Source organism: Hippocampus guttulatus, chromosome 5 (assembly GCF_054856545.1).
Source record: "Hippocampus guttulatus isolate MCC_2025c chromosome 5, RoL_Hgut_1.0, whole genome shotgun sequence".
Lineage (NCBI taxonomy): Eukaryota > Metazoa > Chordata > Actinopteri > Syngnathiformes > Syngnathidae > Hippocampus > Hippocampus guttulatus.
In genome coordinates, this window is record NC_141265.1 from 19,881,126 (window position 1) to 19,887,125 (window position 6,000).

Sequence of the window (6,000 nt, forward strand, 5' to 3'; positions counted from 1 at the left end):
TTTGTAGATTCTTACGCTCCACATAGACACGCCTACATTTGAACTACTTGGACTGCAAAGACTCACTCATAACACGGAAAAAAAAAACACGTATTTGAACCAAATGGCCTAAAAGTTTCTCCATGTTCACCTTCACCAATGAGCAATGCAGTCCTATTCCAGATGGCGAGCAGCCAGGCCCAAAACATTATGTCACCACTGACGACCGAGATGTGCAGGCCAAGGCAAACCCGCACTCGTGATTCAGGGCATTTTTCCACTTGCGGACCACAGACTTTTTGCCCGGTGGCTTTGGAAGCGACCGCCTGCGTGTGTGTGCGTGTGAGAGAGATTATACGTGCTTGTAACCCCCCCCCCCACACACACACACACTAATATTCCCTCTAATGAGTGTTTTAATTGTAATTGCATGTTGAGATGTTTTGAGGGCAGCTTTGAAGTGTTTCTATGGCCTGCTTTGGAAGAACAACCTCATTACAAATTTACGATTAGCAGGTACTCAAAGTAGATTTTTCTTTTCTTTTTTTTTTCCTTTTTCTTTTTCATGTGGGATTACCTCGTGTGTTCGAAAATTACCTTGTGTGTTAGGAAATCACCTGCGGGTACAAAGCTCAATACAGCAATTAAATCACAGCAGCCTTTTTCATTTGTGTTACTTAACGGCCTATGGTGTCGTCCACAAATCCCGGTCCTGCTCCGACAATCATTTTTGTGATGGAACTTTAGCGGGATAATGGCCTTAAATGTTCTCCAGTTTCTCTCTGTCCAAAGGTGAAATGAAATTTCATACAATAGAGGTAGAACCAAAAAAAAATAGTTACCGGTAATTGTGTGAGCACAATTTTGCAAATTTTGCTGTTTTGCCTGCTGAAGTCATTGTTTGAAAAAAAAACAACCACTTTACTTTTGACAGAGGCCACCTATCCAGGAATAATTTTCTTGCTCAAATAGATAATTGCAATACAGATAAAGGGTCTGAGTTGTTATACCGTTGTCGTACAACCCTGACACCCCCCACCCCCCCAAAAAAAACTGTGACAAGCAGTGGTGCCCTCGAGCATGTTGGAAATATCACTTTTCCCTCTTTGTAGTGTTTTGTGTGCGTATTTTTTTTTTTTGCACATGGCCAGCTGTGAGTAGTTTGGTCGGCCATGGGAAATCTCTCTGCCATTAGCTTGTCTCCTGCCCTTAGTTGCCTCTCTTATCTTGTGGCGGGGTCCAATGAAAGAGCAGTCCTCCAACAGATACACAAATATTTCCTGGCCAATGTAGCCTCAGATTCAAATCTGCTCTTGCGATATCTCAGAACGTGCGCCTTTTTTTTTCCAGGGTAGGCCTCACAGCATCATACATACCGCATGTAATTCCAAGCAGTCTTGGACATTGGAGGGCCCAATGATGCCGAGGCTTAAATCCCTTCAGAACTAGCTGAATAGAATGCAATTTAAATCAGCGATCCCCAACCCCCGAGCCGCCGACCGGTACCACTCCGTGGGTCATTTGGTACCGAGCCGCATAGAAAGAATCAATAATCTACATTATTTCCGTTTTATTCATTTCGGAATGTTTTATTTTGAAAAATTACCGGATTCTCTGTTACGTCTGTCGACACTTTCACTCTTGACGCAGGTCAAGGCGCCCTTCTCGATCACGTGAAAGGATACCGCTAAAAGGAATCCCAGGAGCTAGCAAAATGAGTAGAAAACAAACGTCTTTGGGAAGGAGAAAAGGCCCAGCCAGGAGACAGAAGAGAATTCTATGACTTCCAAGAAAAAGAAAGCAACATTTAGTCGAAAGTATCGGGAGTCCTACTTAAAATACAGATTTCTCTCAACGGGAGATTCCCACGCACCAAGCCCACTTTGTGTAATACGGGGCGAGGGTGAGTCGCATTTTTCATGCACTTTGTATTTGCGGCGTATCTTACTTTGAAAGCACATTTAAATGTTACCATAGCGACCAGAGAGCGTTGCGGCCAGATAGGACGTTCCTCGTGTCATGATTTGTGTTGATGATTATGTTTAGAAAATACCACAGTTTTTATGCAGGTTATATCATATTATTTTGTTGTATTATGTCCGGCCTTAAGGGCTGGTCCCTGAAAATATTGTCTGACATTAAACTGGTCCGTGGGGCAAAAAAGGTTGGGGACCGCTGATTTCAATTACTCACAAAATTTTTTTTAACAATTGCGAAAGGGGGATTGGTGTCAAACGCATGATTCCCCCCTTTGAGGGACAGCGATTACTACAGTGGACAGATTATCATGTTAACAGGTTACAGGATGCATGAAAGGGTTAATGTTATTGATATTTTAACGTCACACCTTGTGGTTGCTTGGCTTCAATGACATGGATTGATCATAGTTTGTGAAAAAAAGAAGAAAAAAAAAGCAAGACATCAGATTTTGTCATGGGCCCTTGGCATTAGCAAGACTTGTCAGCTCTTTTGGGTAACGCTGTAAAGATAAATGATACTTGAGAGGCAGCATGCTGACTCTTTATGTGCGGTTATAAAGACTTTATGTGACTGTGGCCCGCCATCTTGGGCTCGGTGCTTTGCCTTTGACCTGACGTCACACGCTCACCGGCCAACTTAAATTTAGTGCAACCAGCTGGTGTAACTTTGTGCAGACCAAAGACAAATGTTGCACAATAATCTGTTGTGATGGTGTCATCATTGAACAGCTGCCTTTTTATTTGGACTTTTTTTGGAGAGTGGGGGCAAAAACCAAATTCAAACTCAGTGTGAACCTGTGAACATCGCAATACCCGAGTCAGTTTTTTTTTTTTTGCCGCGTCATTTTATTATTATTATTTATTTATTTTTGCTTGCTCATCCCGCTTCGTCTCTGCCGCAGCAGCAGACATTCTTTCCCACAAGTGGAAGATAAGCGGCGGCGTGAGATGGCTAGATAAGACGAGACTGTCATGACACGCATTCCGTCCCTCTCGGCAGTTCTTCATTTGGGGATTGAGCTCCGAGCGGAAAACAAAACGCCCGTGTTGTTGATCTTTTTCGCATGGAGTAGAGTGTGTTCGTGCGGTATTCGCCAAACCCAAAGTGGACATAGTCGCGCCACATGCGCTATTTTATTGTGATAAAAACAGATGTTGGGAAACCCAAAGCGACGTCAAAGTCAAAAGTGAGATGTAGAAAGCTGACATGGCCCGTTTCAAACACGTTCTGCCTCGGGGAGCCTTTGCCAGCTGCTTTTCATAACGCGTCCCCCATCCGAGCGCGTACAGTCGGTTATTAAAAAGTCTCCCAGCAAAAGGCCTTCCTTCGGGTTCTCTATGCGGCCCTCTGAAATGCCTGACTTGGTTATTTTCATTTCCTCTGTCTGCAAATTTTTCAATTTCCTTCAGCGAAAGTCTCCATGTGCTCAGCATAATGCGCGAGATGCGCCACGTTGACGGCGCCGTCTGAACTCTGTCGCGTTCACATACGGCCTGAAGTCTTTCAAGACGTGTTTTGAAAAACATTGGCCAAAACGAGGATCAAACTGTATGTTAAGCATGACTGAAATTTGGAGACGTACCAGCATCTTTTTTCATGAGTCGCGATATAAGTACTTGAGTGCCATTGTTCACATCGGTGTTAGCCAGCATAAATGTGAGTTACTTAGGTCGTGTTACTCGCGCCATTTCTACCATTGCTCCGTGCAGTTAGCTAGCTTTGCGTACGCCGTGAACATGTATCTGAAGAAGAGCTGAGTGCTGTTTTTAAAATCCCAAGTGAGGAGGTGGCACTGGGGACAGGTCGGCCGGCCGAGAAGAGCCCCAAAAGCAAGTTCTCTTGCTAGCTAGCTGGTGGCTAATGACCCTGAGCGCAAACACTTTGCTTTTGAAGTCTCACTTTGTGTACTTTGTTGGGTATTTTGGTCATTTAAATTTGGCAGTTTTGTCAACATCACTCTTTGCGGTGTCTCAAATTCAGAAGACGTTTACTTTAACTTTCCAGGGACTCTTAACGTTTGGCTTCAAGGCACCTTTACAAATGACAAAGTGAACATTTTGATCATGGAAAACCACAGGCGGCATTGTAATTTCTCCCAGTGTCAGTTTTCCCCTCCCAAACCACACTCGACGCACCGCAACTGCTTGTCATGCCGACAGCGTTAAATACAACTTGTGTTGCATCGCTTCAAAGCCGTGTCACCAGGCTCGCCCAGACGTTCAGTTGCTTGCGAATGGATCACCAATTCCAACAAAGTTCCAGAATCGAGCAAGCTAACGTGCTGTGTCACGTTCTCATTCGAGCTGACTTGGCAGCGAGCATTGAAGGAGGTTTGCTCTCAGTATGACAATCTAAATGTATTAGTAGTTTGTTCTCGGAGAGTGTCATAAGTTCCCGCAAAGTTATGTATGCCAGCTGTTTTGGTGAAAATGTTTTGACCCTCGGCACGTCCTGTTGCTCTGTTGTCGAATAGTGGCAAACCTCATTTGAAAAAGATGTTTCATCCATTTATGAAACGGTATGATCTCAATTAGCTTCAGTAGAAGAGGGAGAGATTGTGTATATATTTTGCTAAGCAAACACAGCTTGTATTTCAGGCACAGATTTTACAAAAGAAAAGAAATTAAAATGTCACATTTGTAAATAACCCAACGGAAATAATGATACAGTAATTGCATCTCCATTTACTCACACATGTACAAATTTGAACACATATATTATTTCTACCTCCGACAATCTCGTGGAAGAGTATTCAATTATTCCTTCCGCCACCATATATGGTTGGCAAAGGTAGAGGAACAAAAAATTACGGCCCGACCAATTAATCAAATGGCCGATCTCATTGTTTTAGATGACAATTTGCACTTAAAACTGAACAGAACCGCAAAGTAGTTAATGTGGGCTCAACTTATTTTTATGTTTACAAAAAAAGAATAATTGCATGGAGCCGTGCCGTATAAATTATAAAACGCTAATCAATATGTAAATGACTGTGGAGAGAGAAAAAAATATATTTAAACTTTTTTTAACTTTCCAAGATCTGGTGTGTTCATTTTGCAAGAGCTCAGTGTAAAAGAGGCTATTGTTCAGAACCCCCCCAATCCAACATGTCGGCGATGTCATGTAGATTCCACTCCACAGTGTATCATTTACTCGTGTCAGTTCTCATCATTCGAAAGAGGTAACCCGCCTATCACAAGTGACGACCTGTTTATGTATTTGTACTGTACAGCGCGGCTGTCCTTTTTTTTTTAACGCTCAGGCCAACAGTGGCTCGGAGGGTTTGACAGCCGGCCAAGACGGAGAACGAATCCTTCAGCTGACTTTATTTTTATGCGGCAGACCGCAGTAAACAAACAAAAAAGCACATAAGTGCTTCATGAACTAGCCTCGAAAACCAAAAGGCTAAAAGCGGTTCTGCAGGAAGTCTTTTGGATCACACAATTATAATGAGCCCCATTTCTTTTTAGCTTGTTCTATAAAATGTAGCTACTATTTGGTAACCAAAGCAATCTGACTTGACATATAGTTCCATGAGTACATCATACTGTACAATTTAGCATGTTATTTGTAGCCTGTAGCTCACTCAACAGGGGGGGAATAAAAAACCTCAAAGAACAAAATGTACTGAAGAGGTTGCGATGAAGAGACACTATGCAGTGGATTTGATTATGTTTTGAGGAAAATAAATATGCAAGTGATAAGAATTTTACACTTGACCATCTCAAGATTTTAATGATTGTGATCCTGCATCAGCCAAAAATCCGAATACAAAATCTGTGCATTTTTAAGAGATATATGTCAGGATGCTGTAAACAAGCCAAAGTGGGTCAAAGTAGCACCCTGCCACCTACTGTAGTGGATGTGTAATTACACTTCATTCTTATTAAAAAAAAAAAAAGCGCATGTTCCTCCGGTCTCAAATGCCCTACAAAGAGCAATGCTAACCATTAGCATGTCAGTGCCGTTTTGCACTTTTAGCATTCAGCTCAACACAGTTGCCTGAAGCAAAGCTATGTGGTTGTTTTAAATACGCAATTT